We start from the raw sequence: 23,218 nt of genomic DNA, 5'->3' as shown, positions 1-23,218 counted from the left end.
AATGGCTTTAACCTGCCAGAGGGGAGACTGAGATGAGCTCTTAGTCAGAAGCTCTTCCCTGTGAGGGTGCTGAGGCGCTGGCACAGGGTGCCCAGAGAAGCTGTGGCTGCCCCATCCCTGGCAGTGTTCAAGGCCAGGTTGGACACAGGGGCTTGGAGCAAGCTGCTCCAGTGGAAGGTGTCCCTGCATGTGGCAGGGGGAACTTTCCCTGCCTGTGGCAGGGGTAACTTTCCCTGCCCATGGCAGGGGGATTGGAACTGGATGATCCTGAGGTCCTTTCCAATCCTAACTATTCTATGATTCTATGATTCCATCCCAAACCTGTCTGGGATTCTGTGATTCTATGATTTTCTCTGCTGTCAGGGCTGGAGGATGAAGTGTGCACGTGAAAACAAATGTTGGCCCACGTGCATCAACCTGCTGCTGCTGAGGCTGGGAAGCTGCCTGTGAAATCTTTCGGGATAAAACAGGCATTTCTTAGAATTTAACACTGGAATCCAGAACTTACCTCATGTCTAATTTTGCCTGAAGGGTAATGAATTTGCTATGGATCTCCAGAACAACATCTCTGAGTAAGCAGGGAGGTTTTCCTTGCTTTCACAATGTTGTGCAGCTACAAAAAGCTCTGAGTCCTAAAGCACCCAGACCCTGCTGACCCAATCAGAGACCCCCTGGCAGAGCCTCAAAGGGCAAAGTGAATGGAAGGCAGGGGGTCAGGATGCTGATATGGGCAGAATGAATTGGCTCTCGACTAATTTCTGGTTTCATTAGTCTGTACAGCTCTCCCTGGTCCTCCTAAGGAAGGGCATGCCACTGTGACTCATGGGCTTTTCTTCCTTGGAGGAAGTCATACAAGCCATGGGGAATACATTCTGATTAAACACAAGGTCCTTCTGTGCCCAGGGCCTCTTCCAAAGCACGCAGCCTCTGCTCCTGGCTCGGACCCATGCTCCAAGGGCTACTTTCCAGAGATGACAGCCCACTTCCAGACGCTGGCCATGGATCAGTGACCACAGCCAGAGCATGGAAGACAAAAGGAATGTCCTTGGGCTGGGGAGAGGAGCTGCATGTCTGCTGCAGATGCTCCGGCCCAGCACCATCACCAGCGAGCTCAGTGTCTTCTGTTTCTGAGCAGCATTTCACATTACCCAGCAGTGCAGGGAGACGTATAGTTTCCTTCCTTGTGCAGAAGCAGACCACAGAGATACAAGAAGTTTAACTCCTTCCAGTACCAAGACAAGAAGGTATCAGTGCAAAGAACGCTGTAATAAAGCACTTTAGCCTCTTATGCTCAATATTAAACTGGAAGAGATACAGAGAAGGGCCAAGGAGGGGAAGAGGGAGCCCATTGTGCCCAGGTTGGATGAGGCTTAGAGCAACCTGCTCTAGTGGAGAGTGTCTTTGCCCATAGCAGAGAGTTAGAATTAGGTGAGCTTTAGGGTCCTTCCAACTGAAACCACTCTGTGATTCCATGATTCCAAATCACCCTTAAGCTCACTTCAAACCATTCAGGTTGATTTGTGGTGACGATCATACAATGATCACATACGTGGTGATGAACCAGAAATGATCCAGTATACCTTTTACGGAGAGTGAATTTGGTTCAGAAGGAACAGTCTCTGTACCATCACCATACTGAGACTTCTCACCAGCATCTCTTCTCCAGTTATACAGAGCCCAGCTCAAAGCACATTGTGTCCCCAGGCTTCGAAAAGTGAATCTTTCTGTTAGTTTTCAGTTAATTTTCTGTTATCTTTTCAGTTTCTGGATTAATTTTCAGTAAAGCTTTCAGTTAATTCCTAATGGGCTCGGCCATCTTCTGCTCATTGATTCAGTTCTATGCCTGACTAGGGTGGGTATTTCAGGTGGCTCTGCCTAGGAATGAAATCACCTCAGTGGGTTCCATCTCAGCAGCTCAAATCCTCCACGGCTTTTTGGTGGAGGTGGAGTTGGATGGAGGTGCTGCTGCTGAGCCCTCTCTGGAAACCCCCTCCTGCCATCTCAGCATCCCACAGAAGCTATCCCTCCAAGGGCAGAACAGGAGAGAAAGGTCATCATGGGTCCTGCCAAGAGATGAGCAAGGTGGTCACAGCGGTTTCATTTCTGAGTGACTCTATACAAATGAGTCACAATGTGACAGACCAACTGATTAGCGTATGTACACGGCTATACCGCAAGTTCCATCTTCCTTTCAGATGCTATCAGTGTTTCTTTCCACCATGGCTGCAATCTAAGAATGTATTTGCATGTCATTAGCAGCTATAAAAAGAACGAGGAGGACAAGGTGGAGTCCCCACTTCACAGCTCTGTTTTTTCCAGCAGTACAAGTCCGTCCTGCCCACACCTTTCCCTTCCGCCCTCTCTGCAGGGACTCTCCTTTCTGCAACTGGTTTTGAGATGAAAGCAAATTCCCTGATACTCACTGGTAAATTTAGCTGCAGCCCTGATCCCAACCACATCTTCCAATGGAAGAAATGCTTCCCTGTGATTTGGCTTCAATAAATGGTATCAGAAGCTGTACTCATCCACACAATACATAGGATTCATTGCTTCCCTTTAAATCATCCTGCATTCCATTTTACCTCCAGCAGCCACAGCGGTGCCAGGGACATGTAAAGTCCTGAACCCCTAGCACTGGGTGCCCAGAGAAGCTGTGGCTGCCCCATCCCTGGCAGTGCTCAAGGCCAGGTTGGACAAAGGGGCTTGGAGCAAGCTGCTCCAGTGGATGGTGTCCCAAGGGTTGGAACTGAATGAGCTTTCAGGTCCCTTCAACCCAAACCAGTCTATGGTACTATTATATGATTCTATGAAATCTCTTACTGGCACAAGGCAAAGGCATTCTAATGGTCACTGCCGTACCAAGGTGGGGGGGGGCCACACAGTTAACACAGGGGAACAATGGGAATATGAGGGTGACTCCAGGAAACTCAGGGCTCACCAGCAAGGGAGCACAGTCTACCCGTACCTGGCTTCTGCTTCCAGGGCGACTCATCCAGCTCCCAAACACTTAGCATTGGGAACAGCAGAGGAGATGCCTCATTCACCCATCCATCAGCAAGGTGATTGAAAGTACAGAACTGAATAAGGAGGATCCTCAGGGAAGGGAGGTGCCTGGCAGCATCTCCAAAACCTTCTCTGCGGTTTCTGATGTAATGAAAGAGAAAAAGGTAGAATTATGATACTTGTTTTTTATACCTCAGCTCAGGGATGAGGAAAATGCAACACGAGCATAAGGAAAGCAGCATTTGGGTTTTCATCACCTTGGATGGCACAGGTACAGGCAGCTCATCTGCCTTTGCCTTAGGGGAGGAGGAGCACCTCAAACAAAACAGTCACTGTAACCGTGTGTGTATTTTTCAGGGTTGGAAAACATAATGCACATTAAGGAATTATAATTGCACAGTAAAACCCCTGCAGTATTGAAATTGCAAAATCTAAATTACAGCAAAACCACACAAATAAAAAATTGGGAATTTCTGGAAACTGGGAATTCTGTGGGCACAATCCTGGCACAGGTTTCCTTTGTCTCGGTGCAGGTGCAGAGGAACTGTGCAGCAGGGCCAGAGGGGGCTTTGCACACTCAGGACCCACCAATGCCACCCCAGAACCCATCTTGAGCTGTAGGAGCAATTCTGCCAGAATCATCATCCATGGGATGCATCCCGATCCCCCAAACTTCCTCCAGATGCAGTGTATGGAGATACCAGCCAAATACTTTCAACCTCATCATACCACTGAGTTATTCATGGGGCTCCTTATGACAACCACACAGAACAAGGCAGGAGCATTACTTAGCAAAGAGGAGGGCATTCCTTAGTGTAACTGTAATATTAAGCAGTGTAAATGTGAATGTAAAGATCTGAGCAACCTTTAGGCAGCTTTGATTTATCTATATCGATCTTTCGATAATACCAGTTCTCAAAACTGCCTTAACATCTAAAATCAGAACGTGCGCCAACATCTGAATTACATAGCTCCTCCTGAACCGATGCTGGGGGACACCCTTATTTTAGCAACATGTAGTTTCCTCAATCAGATAAGCTTCCATTCTACAGGTGACTACTCGCTTTCAGTTCAGGCATATTTGTGGTGAGGTATTAATCACTTCCTTGCCACAGAGCACATATAAGAGGAAGCCGGGAGCCGGCTGTCCTCAGTGCAGGAGGGGAGCACAGCCCCTTGGCTATGATGCTGCGGCTGGTTAGGGCTATGCTGTGCCTTGCGCTGTGCCTTGTGCTGTGCCCCGCAGCCCCCACGCCTCCCAATGGCTGTGCCATCACCTCTCTCATCCACGAGACTCTCAGCGACGTCAGGACACTAAAGTCTAAGGTGATTCTCTTTTCCCTGTGCCCCTTGTCCGGTTCCTCACGCTAGTGGAGAACCTGCTAACGTGATTCTTATCCATCTCTTTCAGGGCAGCAGCGAAATCATGCCTCCGGTAAGATCACTTTTGGGCTCATGTTACAGGGCTGGGTGCTTGTGGTGTGGGTAAGGTGCTTTTTGACACGCAAGGGGGAAGCAGCTGCTGTTGAAGCCCATTCAGGATGTTTGCAAGCTCTTTTGGTCTTAAGACAGGTCTTAGATGGCAACCAAGTCATTCATGGGCTTTGTGAGAGGGATGCACTCGAGGGAGATGAGCTGGTGCATGCTGAGAGGTGATGTGCAGGGCTCAGATACCCCAACATCAATCCTCCTCCATCCATAGTTTCAACGTAGTTATCTCTCTGACAAACCAATGCTACTGCCTTCAGTGCAGGTGCATAAAAGCTTGCTTCCAGCCAGCAGTGGTTCTCTCTCTTTTCATGGGGTGCATAGTCAGAACTGACAATGTTCTGAAGTCAGGGGGAGGCGGGCACTGGAAACTGGGGGGGGGGGGGGGGGGGGGGGGGGGGAGGGGCGACAATCTGTCCCCAGTGCCTTTCTGGAAAGAAATACCCACATCGTTCAAGACCAGTGCCAGCAGTGGCATCATCAGAGCACTTTGTGGGGAAGTTCAAGAGAAGCCAAGAGCAGGCAGAAGGGTTGGAGGCTGAAGATGCTCCTCAGCATCGCTGCCTTCCTGTGCCTGAGTGCTGCTAAGGAGACAGTTAAAAAGCAAATGGTGCCTGATCCTGCCTGATTCCAGAGTCTCACTCTGTCCTTTTTGAAGGTAACAGCAGCCTTCAGCAGGAGGGAAGCTCTGGATTGCAGAGTGGGCTCCTTTAAGCTGTGCAGAGTTACTATAAAATTATTGTAGTAGGCATTTTAGCTGCATTAACATGGCACAACCTCTGCCAGCAATACAGAAAAGACGGAAATAACTAAACTTTGTTATTCCAGAACAACATGATGGAGGCAGAAGGAATGGTATCCATCTATCTCGAAGAATTTATCAAAGCCCTAAATAGCAGCAAAGAGAACTCAAAGGAGAGACTAAAACTAGTCTGGAAGCTGCAGAAAATCCATGAAAATGTAAAGTCATGCCTTGGGTGGATGGTACGTTTGGGCTGGATTTTTGGTTCCATATTCCTGTTGTTTAAGAGACACTAGAGGCTATGATGGTGTTTGTCCTGACTGCACTGGGAACAAGCGCCTGGATAAAGTGTGCAGCTGTGTCCCAGGCTGGTGGCTGATGGGGACAGCTTCCAGCCAGGAGCTGCCTCTTGGCCACAGTGCCTCTGTTCTGCTCTGCCAACCTCTTCCAATGTCTCCTTGCTATGACAAAGACCATCACTTGGTGGAGGTGCCCTCGTGCAGATGGGACCTGTTCTTGCTGGGCTGTACCAAGAGCAACTTGTCCCATGTTCCTTGTGCTTTCCTACCCTGCAGTCCTCCTCAGAGCCTTTGTGGTCTTAACATTAAGTACTGAGAAAAACTTGGAGTCTTGGAAGAGAACATAACTTGTGTGTCTGAGTTCTGCTCTTTTAATTGTTCTCCTTTCTGTGTGCCCTCAAGGAATGGGAGCCAGTGGAAGAGGAGGATTTCTTCAGTAATTTGGAATACTTACTGAGGTTCCTGAATCACAATGCCCCTTCAGAGGATGGAATGTAGTCTACAAAGAAGTTTGAAGCACTCCTGGTCCAGCCTGGTGGGAGACCAGAGTTCTGCATATCCTCATTTGTGTATCTTTACTCCAACGAGCAAGGCTATTGGGAGCTATTATTTATTCATCTATCTATTAATATTTATTTATTCTATTTATTTGTGGAAACTTCAAATTATTTATTTTTAAGGTGAAGAGTTGCCATAATTATTTACCTTAGGGAACTGCCGTTTAACAGTGCGTGAGGAGCTCTGTGGGTTCACTCTGGGATTTGCAGACACACTATTTCTCTATCACACTACCCCAAGCCACAGCCCCAGGGCTTGGCTCTGCATCACTTGAGTGCTCTTAAAGCTGGTGCAGAGCCGCCCCTTGGGATGGGGCCATCGGTGTCCCCCAGCACCATCGCCTCCCTCCCAGGCCCAGTACTGGATGGCTGCTGGCTGCTCTCAGAGATGTCAAAAGCTTAGGGGAGACTGAGATGAGCTCTTAGTCAGAAGCTCTTCCCTGTGAGGGTGCTGAGGCGCTGGCACAGGGTGCCCAGAGAAGCTGTGGCTGCCCCATCCCTGGCAGTGTTCAAGGCCAGGTTGGACACAGGGGCTTGGAGCAAGCTGCTCCTCTGGAAGGGGTCCCTGCCCGTGGCAGGGGCTGGACCTGGAGGAGCTTTAAGGTCCCTTCCAACCGAAACCAGTCTGGGATTCCATGATATGATTCTGTGAAACCGTTGAAATACTGCTTGCAAACTTAAGACACAGTGCATACCCACTTGAGGCATGTGAATGTAAAAATGATTTTCACTGAGTCTTACGAGTGCCCCATAGGGATAAGCCACTTAAATAAACCTTGATGACTAAGAGCTTGGCACATACAGCAACCCTTTTAGTTTCAACCAGATGAAATCTTTATACAATGTGCTTTAATGCTCTCACACTTGGACTATTTCAGCAGTTTGCTCCTGCAGCTGAAGTTTCCAGACGCCTTCAGAGCAGTTTCACATCTCTTGAGGGGACTTTTCAGAGGAGAGTCTTGTAAAAAGATGCAACGCTCCCTTTTTAAATGATACTTCACTATTTATAATGAACTGAAGACTTTTACTGTGCCACAAAGTGCCAATCACTGTAAATGTGAAAAATGTGAAGTGCAAAGTGTGGAAACACGACTGCTCTCCCAGCTCCGGGCTTCCGCCACATCCTTTGCAGTTAAATGGGTGGGAGATTTGTATGTGGAACCCTGTGAAATGTAACCAGACTCTAATGGAATCTATGCACAATAAAGCTCTTGCACTAAGGTGTAACTCTCTTTGTTTTTCATATTGTGATGGGTTATGGTGATAGATTCTATCTAGAAGAGAGTTAGATTGATCAAATCAAGAAGTTTTGCCAGTTTCAGGAGGGTATTATATGCAGAAATACAAGAGTTGACTATATAGTTTATAGAGGATTGAAACCCCTGTGGGGAAGGTCACCATAGGGTCCATGTATCACATCAGACCACTTGGGTTTTCAAACTTCAGTAAAAGCAGCACTTAAACAGTGATTCAGGTTTTCTTTCTTTACCCTCACATCACAGTGAACATCTCACTGCAACATCTCCCCTTTTCCAGCCTGTTGGGTATTCTGATTTCAGGAATATTCACCCATACAGAAGAAAGCAGTCATTTAGCAAACAGCCATAACAATCCTGTCTGGGAGTGGGAGCTGTGCCTGTGTCCCCATGGCCATGAGCACACACCTTCCCCTCCAAGGGGCTTCTTCCAGGATCTCTCCTTCAGGAAGCAATCCTCGCCCAGCCCATCACTGTTATTTACCTTTGCAGGCACCACTGAGCTCCTAGAGAAATTTCCCTAAGTACCATGATTCATGGAGAATCAAGCAGAGAGCAACACTTGTGCAAGCCATGGGGTTCCTGTGGGATCCCCCAGACACGACACTGCCTGCACGTTGAGGGGGCAGGGAAATCCATGCCAAAATCTCCAGGGATTCCTTAAGGCAACAAAAGCATGTCTGAAGATTTAGCTAATATTGTTACTAGCACCTGAAAAGGAGTTTGTTGAGGGTGGGGGAATGCAGATACAGTAGTCATTGCTCAGACAGGAAAAACACCCCCAGACCAACAATAGGTTCCATCACCATCACTCTGCCTCCACAAATAGCCAAGAACAAAGCCTTAACCAATATCTACAAAAATAGAGAGCTCATAGAAAAAGAGGTTCAACATATTCAGTGGCTGTAGATTAACGCAGCTCAAACTGAGGGGCAGGAGGAGGGTGACACTGGGTTTATCTGTGCTTTGGGATAGCCCTGTGAGAGACCTGAGGGGGTGTTCTAGTCTGACACAAAGCCTGCTGAAAACCTGGTCCTAAAGGGTGGTTATAGACCTTCAGCTCAAAGGCTGAAAGCTCTTTGGAGAGCTGGATCACAGTCCAACATCTGCATCCAAAGCTGCTCTCTTGTTTGGAATTGGGTGCAGAAGAGAGGAATAAGACCTTACAAAGAGGGAAGGGGCCACAACCCTGTAGGAAGTGAGGGTAAAGCACAGCAAAAGGCTCAGATTGCTTCCAAAAAAGTCCTACGTTTGTTAGCACTGACCTGCTGGGATGGAAGTAGAGCAGTGGCCAGGACTAATGGGAGGTGCTGTGGACCATTTCTGATGGTGAGGAAAGAGGGTTGGGAAAATGATTCCCCTAGAGCAGGCTTGAACCCACCGTCACTGCCAGGGGTATGGAAGCACAAAGACACATATCCCAGACACAGCCTTCCCTGGTGCTTATTAAAATGCAAACACAATAAAACTGCCATCACTATAAGCTGCAGCATCTCACCCAGGCAACCCCAGGGCTTTCAGGCTTGGGTAAATCACAGCACAGGCAGCTCTCCGCGCTCCATCACTGCGCACACTCAGGATGTGAAAGTGGTTTTTTCCTCCGAAAAAGAGAAAACACAGCTTCACTAGCGCTAGTTGTTCTATAGGTGGCACCCCTTGCCTGCTGCACATCCCTCAGCATCATCCCACTGCTGGCACGGCCCAGAGGAGGCAAAGAAGAGCTGAAAGCTTGTTATACGGTACGGGTTTTAATCAGCTTTTCTCAGTATTACTCCAAGGAGCCCTCAAGTGTCACAGAAAGGTGACGGAAGAGTTCAGAGCAGCAGTTTCTGAACAAGCCCCCAGTTCACCTGCAGCACCTCAGACCGAGAAGCCTCTTTGTACAACATCCCAGTCCTTAGTGCTCATCATTTCTCACTACTTTGGGGAATTCTGAGTACTTGCTCATCCCAGCTGCTCAAAACCCCCTCTGCCAACACCCTTGGAAACTCTTCAGCTGGTTACAAAGGTGAGCAGACCTGATTATATTAGCTTTGCCATAAAGCACCTTTTTCTCACCAAAAGGCTTTAATAAACTGCAGCAGATTTTTGCCTCTCATTATAGAAAGAGTTATAAGCAAAACAGGGTGGCTGCAGCTGTATCAGGCCTAAAGCACTTAAGACTGGCTGTGGGCAGGAGCCCAAGCATGGCCTCCAGGACTCAGTACCTACATCCGGCCCCTGCAGCATCACAGAAAGATGCATCCTGTGCACAGCCCAGGGAACTGCTTTCTTCAAGCTTCACCCCACTGATAACATCTTGATGAGTCTCTCCAGCAGTTTTTTTCACATCAGGTCAGGGTTTTTTTTCCAGGTGGGTTAGTATTGAGCAATGCTGTTCCAAATGGTGTGAAAATGAATAAAGAGATTCAGTCAGTGTCAGTATTTGCTTAGTGGATTAGATGAGCATACAGCCTACATGGTGGCTTGCACCTGGTAGACCTGGATGTTAAATCCTTGTATACAATAACATAGTGGTCAAACCTTATGCCAGCAGCTTCCTCCCAGGCAAATGATCCAGGCAGAAGTGGGAGAAGGTAAAAGAGACAGACTGTCCTGTCTTCTCTCCCACTGCAGAGTCAAAGAACAGAACAGACTTCCGTGTTACCAAGAAGTACCCAAGTTTACATAGGAGAAAGCACAGATACCTTTGTCTGTTTTTTACATCTTGGTGTGCCAGTTTAGCATATTTAAACATTCATTTTAGTGATTCATTTTAACCAACTCTACCTCAGGCTGTGGGTAGAAAAGCACTTACAGATGCCAAATGCTACTTGGTTTCCTAACAGCTTAGCTAGGGAATAAGGGTGCCTGGATGCCAGAAAGTCAAGAGCAGTCAGACACTAGGAGTTTGCCTGTAAGAGAATGGCCCTTCATCAGAAAGGTGACCAAAGCAGGGTTGGAAAGTGCAGCCATGACAATCACTTCCCATGTGGTTGTTGCTACAAGAACCTTTCACATTGAAAAGGTAAATACCTGCTCTGCAGACTAGAGAAGTCAGATGAACACTGAATAATGCTTCCATGGTTAACAGGCAGACTTGTATTTTCTAGCAGGGAAACAACAACCCATGATGTATATAAGCAAAGAACTTGGACTGGATGAGGGTCTCAAAGTTTGCTATTACATTTAGAAGACCATCCAAAGTGAAATGTATCTCTGACTCAACAGCAAAGATTTCCTAATCAAATGTGGTAAAACCCATCTGCCACTTCTGCACATTGCCCCATATTTTCTATGAAATACTATATTTAAAAATCAAATACAAATTTAACATTAGAAACTGGACCATATGGGAACTATTTAGGCCAGAGCCTCAGCTGGCACAGGTTGATGGGGTATTGGCAAAGCTCTGTGCTGATGTGCTCTAGCTGAGATCCTGGTTCTTAGCTAACCCCTTCAAATAGCACTTGCCAAGAGTATTTCTTCTGGCACTATAAGGGACTCACAGGTCTCTGCTTGCAAAGCACCAGGTAAAGCAGGCTGGGTGTTCCAGGCCAGGTTCCAAACCTCCCACCACACTGCAGTTGGCACTTATGCTCAGCATTAGTGATTCCCCTTTTCTCCATGGCCAGAAATAATCCCTCCTCAACAGCTCCCTTGATGTTACTTATTCAATTAACCATAATACTAATTGGCGTCTATCATGGCACAAAGTAGACTTTGTTTTCTTTAGAGCTGCATTATCTTCAATTGCTCTGGCAATTTCTCTCTTCAAGTACAGAGTTATCTAGAAGGGTTTATGTTGAAGTGTCGCTCTGCAGTTAGAGGCTTTAGGAAGTTTACCAGAACATTAAGCATAGATGTTTCTGAAATCAGATATGCCCAAGTTGTTGCTTTCCTATTTTGATGATATATGCATGAGATAAGATAGTAATCAAATCCTGCTCTTCCTCAGCTTCTCTATATAAGTGAGCTTAGAATCTGACAAGAGAGACCAGCTTGAATTCAAAGCCCATTTCAGATAAAAAGGGTTGAGCTCCCACATCTAACACCGTTAAAATGCATCTTCACTTGGTCCTGTTACTGTTCAGCTCAGGAGTGTCCAGCTACTTTCTCCCCCGGAAGGGAATGTGGCATCTGCAGAACAAGACCCAGTACACAATAATAGATGAAATGCTTTGCTTGCTGGAAGCTGAAAATGAGTCCATAAAAGTAAATAATTTTCCTCTTCCTCCACCTCAGATTTGCCTTTTGAGCTGATTTCCAGATTATAACTAATGGATTTCTATTGTTTCCAGGAGCAGTTTTTCAGACCGCTTCACATAAAGGTAAGAAATTGTTGTTTCCTATTCTATTGTCATCATTAGAGTCCCCAAAGGGAACTTGACGCATAACCTATAGTGCAGCTAATCTGCATCTTGCCTTTCAGTGTCCTCAAACACTGGCCAAGGTGGGATTGCCAGGCTGGACCAGCCAGGCAGGAAGAAACCTGCAGGCTTAGCCTCATATTCCTCTCCACATAGAGTCAACTGTGCTCCTCTTGCTGTCCTAAAACACTGATACAATGCCATGAGTTAAAAATCATATGAATGTGGCTAATAACGTGCTAATTACTATCAGAGATAAATAGTATCTCCTACCTCAGTTTCTATCAGTTCTTTTAATGCTTTTCCAGAGAAGTTTCTATTGGTGATGGTAAAGCCTGTTCTCCAAAAGACTGGTGATATGAAACAAAATGGATAAAGCAGCTTCTGTAAGTGTCCTACCTCCAAGGCAAAGACAAAAATATGACTTCAATTTAGATGGAATTGAATCAAACTCCCAGCGTTGTCACATTCATCAGTGACAAACTGGATGTTTTTATTGCAAAGTTCCCAACTGTGGTACTTATGAAGACTGCTCTTATAACGTGGCTTCTTAGAAGCAGGTCTAAAAAGGAAATCGATGGAAGAAGTTAAGATTTCCAGAGAAAAGCAGATGGAATATTCAATAGGATTTATTTATAGGATTCAATGGGATATTCAAACTGATTTAACAGTTCTCTTATCAACAGTTCTCCCCTATTCAATAGGATTTATCACCAATTCTTTTCAGAAAGAAAAGCATTTTGGTTGCACACTAGAACACTATCTGCTTTGCTTTCCCTTTTTCTGCTAGAAACCAAGCTGTGCACATAGTAACACTGAACAATTTATTGATGAGCTAAAAAAGATACCCAGATGTAAGTGTCTGAAGACAGTTGAAAAAGACATGAAAAGGCTTGAAGAAAACTGCTCTGGTTTGAAGGTGAGCTTTTACTATTTGATTTAAGTTGCAAATATTTTCTTGTCTTTCTGATTTAAAAGAAACCATCGAGGGTCCCTAAAGTTCATTTCCATGAAGGAAACAGTTAAAGAAACACCAGATGAAGTTGTTAAGCTTTGTTAGAAAAGTTATTGTGCCTCCGTTTTACTTTTGGGCCAGCTGCAGCCTCAGGGTACGGTATCAAGGTTTGTCTATCATCTATGAATTCATTCATATATGGACTATATTAATACAGTTCCTTTAGGCCTCCAGTAATTAAGATTCATGAGGTGCAATTAACAGTGACCTGTACAGCTTGTCCTTCAGAAGGAACAGGGCAATTAATAGCAAAAAAGATGCAGACCAGGATTACTACAGTGAAAGGAATTAGCCTCTCAAATACAATAGAGAAAATGATTGAAAATAAGGGGATGGAAAACAAGGTCTGCATGTGTTCTCCCACACCCATACTTGCAGCAATGACCATGTTTAGACATTTCCCTGGCACGGAGAAGGAGGCTTTAGGAAGAAAACCAGATAGGCACCCATTCACTGACTACTGCAGGAGAAACCAGGTCTGAATCTATCACCTGAACAAACACATGTTGAGCTCCACGCTAATGCAATGGGATCCTCCTCTGCTCAGCATCAAGAACAAGCACAGTGCGATGTTGCTGGGGCACGTCCCACCCTCGCTCTCTGTCCCCAGGATTTGGGTGTTATGAGAGGAATGCTTAACCTGAATTCCCTTTTTCCCCTGTCCCAAACCACAAACCCAGAAAGATCTGCAGTACCATGAAAGGCAAAGACAAACAGCAAAGTCTTATTTGATTGGTGATTGTAGAAATCACTTGAAATGGTTTGGGGCTGCTGGGGGGCTTCATCCCCCATCCCAGTGAGCTGGGGAAAGCACAGAGAATGTGCAGTATTTGGGTGGAATCTCTCCATAGCTCGTGCATCAGCATCTACTCTTTTCCCTTAGAAATCTTCATCCCATGACAGGAGATGCTCCGAGATGGTAAAAACTGATTTCTTGGAGTTTAAAGAGAGCCTGAAAGAATTCTTAAAATGGGTCAATGAGAAGCAGAACTGCAGCGACATCGTGGGAAGTGAGCTGGGTTTGTACCCAGGTGGCAAATGCAGCTGCCCTGACCCATGGAGGTACCACAAAGGCTTGTTCTAGGCAAGAGCTGGGTGGGAAAGGGGGAAGAAATCACTGTCATGAATCAGAACCTTTGCTAAGTGCTAATGCAAGCAGGTGAATTAAAACTGTACATAGCAATTAAAGCTTTGCATAATGAGCACAGCCACGTACTGTCATTTATATCGTGTACTTATCGAACATGAAATGTCATTGCATCACCAGAGACACATAGCAAGGATTGAAGTTTGTGGGTTTCTTGTCCATAGGACAGAAAACCCAACCCTGACCCATGGGCTGTGAGACTTTTGGGATGAGGCCAGGAAAGGTTCCCACAGGCAGGTGCTTGAGGGTTGAGATGTTCAGAGGGGATTTCTGGGACTCAGCACAACCACAGGGAGGGAAGAGACCCAACACCCACCATTCACATGGTCTGCTTTAACCCCATCACTAAACCCTTTGCTTTTAACTTCTACTGGCACGTACCATAATGAAAGTAGCTGTTATCAGTTAAAAATCTGTAGCTCTAAACCAAGCAAAAGGCTGAGAAAGGAGTTTGAAACTACTGTGATGACACATGACAGTTCACCTAGCTCAGAAATATCATAGGTACCTGTTTGCAAGATAAACCTTGTCTTGGTGCTTGGACCTTTGCTGCTGCTGAGCACACTTCACCACTCTCCTACTCACAGCCTAATGTCCATGGATTTTGGACAAGGATTTGTGTCAAAGTCACTAACAACCACAGAAAGAATGGAGATGGGGTGGTACAGGTCTCTGTTTAGCTGCCTGTATCTTTCTGCATCCCATGCAAGATGGAAACACCAACATCAGAGTGATCTTTGAAAACTGAAATGAAACAACCTGACAAAGCTGAAAGCCTGTGAAAACATTTGCAGTACCAACATGATTCGAACTGCAGCAGGGTTCTGAAGTGCCATCTTCCAATCACCAGGTAAAGGAAGAGTTTCTGTGCTTGCATGTGAAAGGATGGTACCTACATAAAGAAACAAATCTGCTGAACTTGCACTTGACTTCCTCACAGCACGTACAGTAAATGCAACCAACTACTATCCTTCCCCTTGGAGCAGCTGCTGAGTAATACCTGAATTTTCTCATATGCTCAGCTCCACTTCACTTTCCAGACTTTAAAAAGCACCAGGCTTAGCACAAATCACTTTTCAACTTGATATCTTCCAATATTTTCATCCTTGAAGATGTTGTTCAGTGTTACTTGTCTGTGATTTTTACCTTAGTCCCAGGGTTCCACTTGAGAGGATGGAGGTCCTTTACCCACCCAGCCCCATCATTCCAGTTTAAACACAGAAAGCAATTGAAGAGCACCTAGTTTAGCTTCACAAACCCTGCAGATGGACAGAATTGCTCGTGCCCAACCCTATGAGAAAGAACAGATCCAACCACAAAGTTTCCAGGAGCTCTCTCACACACCCCCACACACCTCAGGGGCTGATCTGTATTTGCAGCATCTCACAAAACCAGGAACAACGACACCAGTCAGTGTGGAGCAGGGATCATTGACAGAAGAGCAGTGGTATCATCAGAAAGATGATTTGTTCTGCATGAATCCATGACTTTAAGGAGTTCTTAGCAAAGAACCTCTTTCCATTACCTCCTGTGGTCAGGTTTGCTGGGATACGTTTGGGTTTTGCTGCTGAGCAGCTCCCTCAGGGTATTAACTTTAGTGCAATTAAGTTCAACTTCTAAAATCCTGCACATGACCCTTGGGCTTAATTTGGAAACTGTGGTATCCCATTGACTTGTTCAGAAAGTCCTGCAGCACCCCCAGCATGATTCACATTTGGGGTTTTTTAGGTCATAAAGAGAGGAAAAAAATCCCAATCACCTACTCTCCCTCCTACTATACCCACTCCTGGTCTTCAGCACATATAGATGTTCACTTCACAATACAGCTACTTGCAGCCCTCACATCCAGGAAATCAACTCAGAATTAAATCTTAACCATTCATATTAGGCAGGTAATAGCATTTTCCTCACCAGCTTCAGGAATGCATTTACTTTGACCTTCCACCATCTCCATAGGTGTTTCCTGCACATTTCCTTTCACAGCACCAAGTAGGACCAAGCCATCTCTGCCAGTGCTGGCACAACCTGAGGAACTCCAGCTCATGATGATAACCAATGCTTGCTTGCCCAGTCTTCTTCCCCTCCATGATCTCAAATTATTTAGGTAGTGAGAAATACTATTTCTTTCTGAAATCTTATTAAATAAACCCTTGTCTAATAATAGTAGCACCAACTGTGGGACAGATTAAAAATCAGTTTAAAATGCAACATTAAAAGAAGTCAGTGGAAGAAATGGTATTAAATCATTCATTTGAACTAACAGCCCATCAGTAATCCATAGACTAGAACTGCAGTTACAATTGATCTTACAAAGAATATATATCCCCAAGACTTCAGATCTACAGAAATCCAATCTAACTCTGGTCAGAAACAATCCTGAACCAACCCTAACTCTCTATATCCAATTCCCAGAGTTATTTGAATCTTCATCCAGCTTTTTAAGCACAATGCTCCGAGTATTCTCAAAGACAACGCAAATAAGAAGAAATCTGGATCTGATATTCTTGGCAGCAGCACAATCTCCATTCTAACAACTTCCATAAGCACTGGGCTCATGTCTTAGAGCACATTTTATCTGTGGTACGCTTCACATGCAAGGTCTTTTAATTTTAGACTTGCAACGGAATGTTCCTACTTCATCCTCCCGATAGGGTCTGAGCTTCCAGTGCAGGACAGAGCTGAGGGGAGCTCTTTGGGTGCTCTTTGAACCCAGTGCCTCTGAGCAAAGAAATACACCAGAAATAATGGGAAAGTCCCATCTCCTTCCTCCCCCTCAGCTATCTGTGAAAGCATCACCCCTGTTATCTGTGACCTGGGCTGTCAGCAACCCCCCTCTTGCAGCACAAGCCCCATCTCACTGATCTCCTTCACCTGAACCATGACATTCAAAACCTGCATGTTTCTAACAAATTGAGACTAATTTCAACAGCAAGAGCCAGAGGTGCAGATTGTTTTTCCAGTGGCCAGAAGGCTGCTGGATTTGTCTAATGAATCTCCACATTACACCACAGAAATAAGCTTACCTTCCTGTTTTGTTTTTGTTGATAAGATGCCTTCCAGAACAGTGTAACTTGTGGCCCTTTCCCATAAAGCTGCCTACAATGGAAGAGGTTTAAAGTGTGTTTTAGCTTTTGAGAAGCTATAGATGAAGGCTTATCAGCTAGAGGATAAATAAAGAGGTGTGATGCACCCAGAGACCTCCCCGAGATGGCAGCATGAGATAGGGCTGTGGCTGAGGAGCAGCAGAAGCTGAGCGCGCAGGCAGTGGTCACTGCTGTGCCTCAGCTTCCGGCAGTGACCAGTCTGTGCTCACAGAAAAGCATCATCAGATGTTGTTAAAATGAACTTACTTCAGTTTGAGATGAATGTTTGGAGATGGGTAACGCTGGCTGAGGAACTGCATCCTAGGGATGGGTCCTGCCTTCTGCATCCCAAACCTGTGCAGCATTGAACCTCCCTCTGGTCCTCATCCTCATTGGGCTGGGTCAGTCTTGCAGCACCAGGTCTGCTCTGCACACTGGTGATCCTGCAGGAAGCACAGTGCCGTTTCCAGAAGCTCAAATAAGCTTTAATTGTGCAATCTCACCAGGATTGAAATCAATCATCAGAAACATCCTTTACCCAGTTGTTACTCACCGAGCTTCTCAGTTCTGCACAACGTATCCTTGCTCAGCCATGCTCCTGCAGCTTTCCAATTACAACAGCAGCTCTTTAAGGTAAAATGCAGTAAAATGCAATGCTAGCTACTATTAGCACTACAGTCGGGAGTATTTATTTGGGAGGCTGTTTAAGTTATAGTTGATCAATTAAGCTTACAGAGGAGGGACTTGCATTAGACAGGAGGAAGAAAATCTTCCTTGTGAGGGTGGTGAGGCACTGGCACAGGATGCTCAGGGAAGGTGTGGTTGTAGATTTATTACAGGTACCACACCAAGGAGACAAAGCCACTTCTTCCCTGGCCTCTCTCCAAAAGGATATTGCATCAAGTTACCATGTAGGCACAGGAAAGTTGTTTGCTGCTTGGGCTTGTCCTATGGAAAAATACAGTTTTCTGTTGTGCAAGTCCCAGACTGTTACTGTGTTGTTCCACCAGGCCATGGCTCAGAACACCAAGGTACCCTGACCCACTGCTCCCACTCCCGAGTGCTGCCCTGGCTCCTCTCAAAGGCAGTTACAGGAAGAGCATCAGTCATACCTGCAAACTGAGGATTCTCTTCACAAGGAAATGGTTTTTAACAGCACTTGGCAGATTTCAGAGATTCTGTTTTCAAACAAAAGTACTTTCAATAAAGACAACCTGGTTTCTAGGAAACACTTCAGCCCTGCAGCAGTCGGGGAGCTGGACAGGACGATGGCTGCAGGTCCCTTCCAGCTGAGCTGTTCTGTTCATCCCTCCCTCCCCAGCACCAAACACTCTCACGCTATTGAGCTGCAGGCGATGCTCTGGCCAGGACTCGCCCAGCTGGATGTGATCAGCCACATTGCTCCCACGAGGCTCCCAAGCAGTGTTTGTGCATACGTGGCACCCTGAGCACTGGAGAGCCCCGAGCAGGGACATCCTGCAAGCAAAGACAAGAGGAAGCATTAAAGTGAACACTGGAGTTCAGGGCGGGCTCTGAGGAACTGATATTTCCCAGTGAATTAACAGATTAATTTTTCCTAGTGAATTAAACCCAAATAGCAAATTCCTGGTGAAAAAAAAAGGTGGGTCAAGCGTTCAGCAAACAGGGGCTGCTGCTTAACTGTGAACAGCTCAGGAAGCTTTCCTTATACCACCAGCATCCTTGGGTAAATCCTTACTTTGAGCAAAGGTATTTCTTTATAAACTCAGATTGATTTGAACTGGAAGGGACCTTAAATCTACTCCAGCTCCAACCCCTGCCACAGGCAGGGACACCTTCCACTGGAGCAGCTTGCTCCAAGCCCCTGTGTCCAACCTGGCCTTGAACACTGCCAGGGATGGGGCAGCCACAGCTTCTCTGGGCACCCTGTGCCAGCGCCTCAGCACCCTCACAGGGAAGAGCTGCTTCCCAATATAAATGATAAATGCACCCAGAGTTGCATATGTGTTTCATGTGTGCCACTTCACAGTCGACTGCAGTTTGCCATTTCCTCCTTCCTGTGAGTAAACCCATGCTAGTGATCTAGAGAATTCAAGTTATCATTTACTCAGATCAGAACACTCAGATGAAAAACCACAGCAGCCTGTGCAAGCTTCTGATGAAGAGCACCAGGGTCAGGCTGGGCTTCTATCATGGGCAAGGCGATCACAAGCCTTCTGGGAAGGAATATCCAAAGATGGGAACATGTAACAATTCAGATGTTTCAGTCTTGTCCGAGACCAGCTTCAGCCCTCCTGGACTCACCAGTCTCCTTCACTGTCAGCAAGGGGCTGCTCTGAGCCAGGAGCACCCAAACTCTGGTCCCCCACTTCATGGCCAAGCCAGGGTGCTCTCCATCACAGGGCATTAGCGTGGTCCAGCTGCAGAAGGGATGTAGAGGCTTTTGGAAGTAGAGCCCATGGGGAAGGCTGGTCAGTGAGCAGAGCCACAGCTGGGATGATGGACTTGGTGATTGGTTTCCATCCTTAGTTTTGACAAGGGTATAACTGCACGAGTAAGAGCTCAATGACCTCAGCTGCTTTGTCTGCTAATTGAAAACAGCTCCCTCCCAGCACAGAGATGGAGCAGCCAGTTGAGTGGCTGAGCTCCAACTGTCATCATCTCCTCCAAGGAACACATATTCCCCACAGGAACTGGGAAACCACACTGGAAGCAATGGGACCATAGCATGGTGAAGGAGGACACCTGCAGTGATCAGACCTGGCTCTGCTGACACTGTGACATCCACAGGCAGGCACAAACGCTGCTTCCAGTGCAAGGGCTGCAGGACAATGGCAGCCAGCACCCGTGCATGGCACCTCCTGCAGTTTGCTCCTGTCAAAACACACACATGGGGGCAAAGTGAGACCCGAGAGTAACCAAGTTAACACTGGTTAGGAAGTGACAGCCCAAGGCCACATGTGGTAGTACTGGGGCTTACGGCTCCATACACTTACTGAGTCACGAATGCTCCGTTTGCTTGCTATCGCTCAAGCAGATTAAAGCAGAGGAAATCAATGCAAAACCAAATGAAACCATGATACTGCAGTAAAGGCTGAGAGAGAGCACACTGCCTTACAGTCACTGAAAACTCGCTATGGGATGCAAGGTCCACCAGCCAGCTATCCGTGTTCATCACTGAGGTGCAAGGTACACATTAGTTAACCATAGCTTAATGTTACTAATAGCAGGTGACCTTCAGGCTGTTGCTCAAAGACCCCAGAAAAACATGCTTGCCTTCTGGGAAGCATGTCCCAAGAGATCCTATAAAGATCTGATCTGCTACTGTACATCACTGCAAGATTCCACCTTCAGCCCATTCTGCAGCAGTGTAAGGCTAGCAGAGCCACACAAAAGCCTCTTCAGCATTAAGGTGATGCTGTAAATTAGAGGGAGAAGGGAAGCCAACACAGGAGTCAGAGAAGCTGGAACTGGATCAAACACAAGGGCTCCTGAGGCCATATCGGTCTGGAAGTGCTTAACTGGAAGCATCCTCCTTTTCTAGTTCACCTCCACCTCAAGGGATAGGGACAACCATCCCAATGGCAGCACAGGGGCAGGAGCCACACAAGCACTTGGGAAGTGATTATCCAAATCACCACAGAGACCAAGTGCTGACCTCTGGTTAAGCAAACACTTCCTTCCCACACAGTCTGGGCATCTTTTTCCCTGCAGGACGACACAGATTCAGGACTAAACTTATGAAGTTGGCCTCCAAATTTCCATCAGTTACAGCTCACAGGTGTTGGATTCTGGCTATTTTCAGAGCCCCTGACAGACATTACTCTTATTCAGACCAAAGGAGCAGATGCTGTGCTCATCATATCCCCAGCACAGGAAGAGTAGAAGGAAGAGACTTGGAGGGTGTGCTCTCTGAAGATGCCTTTTACTCACACACCATCCTCACCTTAAACAAAGCTTGATATGATTGAAAAGACAACCCTTCTGTTTCCCGTATTTGGGATTTTACAGCTCAGCTGAGGTACACAACTCTTGTATGATACAAACTCAGTTCCCACCCCAACAGACCATGCACAACTTCCCTTGTCCATCACAGCCAAAGCCTTCCTCCGCTCAGCACGTTTTGACCTGGATGCCAGTTTTCCCCTCAAAGATTAGACAGATGACCTTCACATGATTTTCCCACACTCACAGGAAAGAGAAACAACTTCTAATGCAGACAAAAATCACAGATAAGTAACACCAACTCTTTAGGTGCTTTCCTAACCCAGCGGGAGGGCTGCGTTACTGCTCAGTGATGCAGCGCCTGTCCACCCAGCAGCACTCAGGCCACGGGTGAGGAAACTGCATGCTCTAACTGGATGTGGATGACTGGCATGGCTGGGGGTGGCTGCTCTTCAAATGACTGCATAAGCCATGATAAGAGAGCATCTTTCCATGAGAGTTCACGTGGTGCCTGCTTTCATCAGTACCTGTTACACAGAGCAGCGCCTGAAAGACCTCATCAGTGAGACGTGACCTGAAGATCCTTCTGAAAGGTCCCACAGCACTGCAGTGTCTGGCAGCACTTGTCCACAGTAAGGCTCTGCAGCGTGTATGAGTATGTGCACTAAGTACTTTAATCCTGTGAAATAGAGCAGAGGCAGCAGTATGCAAAGAGAAAAACCACTGCATTCTAAACAAGACCTAAGTACTTACCATACCAGTGATGCACTGGCAGAAAGAAACTCCCTATGCCTAGAAGGAAGGCTTATTTGTCCCAGCATATGAATCTCCTGGTTTAGGCCTAAAAACTTACTCCATAGTCTTAGTATTAGGCTAATTGCCTTACTCTGTTCATCTTCTAGAATGGCAGAGACAGAATAGGGAACATGATCTGCCAAACTCCACAAACATGCCTAGGAGGATGCTGAATGCCCACAGGTCACACATGCTCTATTCTCTCAAATCGCTATTCTTCAGACCAGATTAGCAGCAAGTTCTGTACAGAGCAAAAAGAGCTTGGCATTTGTATCCACACTCAACACACCCTACTTTAGGAATGGACTGAAGCAAGGTGGGAAACAACTCAGAAAACAGGGTTTTTCCCAGAGAAAACAAGCAAGTAAAGTCATATTGAAGAGTTCAGGATGATGGAGCAGTTAACACAATGGAATTCCCCAGCCAAGTACCCCATTTCAGAAGTGGGATGTGCAGATTTTTGGCCAGAGTCCTGACATGAACTTTATCTGTCAACATACCACGTTGACAGAAACTAACTAGATTTCTCTTCCTCCCCCTGAAATCTGAAGCATTCCAAGCTGAGATTGTGGCTTTGGCTCATCAGCAGCTCTTCACATCTGCGAGGCTGTCAGATGTTGAATGCTTGTTTTATAATCCCTTTTTTCTTCAGTTTATGTGTGCTGAGAGATTTTACTAAGAAAACTAGAGGTCAACAATGAAATATGCCGAGGAGCCAGCCAGAAACCACAACATTCATGGCAAGTGAAGGAGCACTGAGCAATTAGAGAGCAACTATTGAGCTGTGCTGTGCTAGCCCATTAAAGCTTTCAGGAGAAAATCCTGCTGTTTCTATAGCTACCTGCTACAACTGCTCACACCATTTACTTACAGGACTAGATGCTCCTCTCATTTCGGTATCAGCAACTGGAGCTCAGCAAATCTCTGCCTGGGCAATCCAACTCTTGGTCAGTTGTGTGCATTAAAACTTTAGTGAATGTATGTGCTTACCTGCTGCATCTAAATGACTAAACAAAGCAATAACCATTAAGTTCACATGCAAAATTCAGGGCACGTGAAGGCTGAGCCACATTGCTTTATTATCAATACAATAAATTGATGACATCTGTTATACCCAACACATTCAACTCTTCTGTTCCACAGTCGTTTCCTAGGACAGGAGGTCCCTTGCTACTAATCCTGCCCGGCAGCTGTTTGAAGCATTACCTCATCCCAGCTCATGCAGTCCTTGCACAACGTAGGGGGATGGAGGAGGACAAAGGAAACTCTTGTCTGTCATCTGACAATCACAACCTCACTTGGGTGTTTCAGTGCAATTGAAGTTCCTTTCACTTTCTGAGGACAGTTTTGTGTGACAGCATATTAACAATTGTCCAAGCCAGTCTTCAAGCAGTGATGGTTGTAAACCCAGCACCATTCCTGGATTTAAGTTCACTGCAGTCATCCATATCCCCACAAAGCCATGCCCATACCATATGTGGCCAGGGAGAGATCCAAGGTCAGCCCACCTTGCACAGTAGCCTCTTGATGCAAGTCTGGTACTACCAGCAAGTTTCCACA

The sequence above is a fragment of the Melopsittacus undulatus genome, chromosome 10, assembly GCF_012275295.1.
Source record: "Melopsittacus undulatus isolate bMelUnd1 chromosome 10, bMelUnd1.mat.Z, whole genome shotgun sequence".
NCBI classification, from domain to species: domain Eukaryota; kingdom Metazoa; phylum Chordata; class Aves; order Psittaciformes; family Psittaculidae; genus Melopsittacus; species Melopsittacus undulatus.
This window is presented reverse-complemented; position numbering follows the sequence as displayed.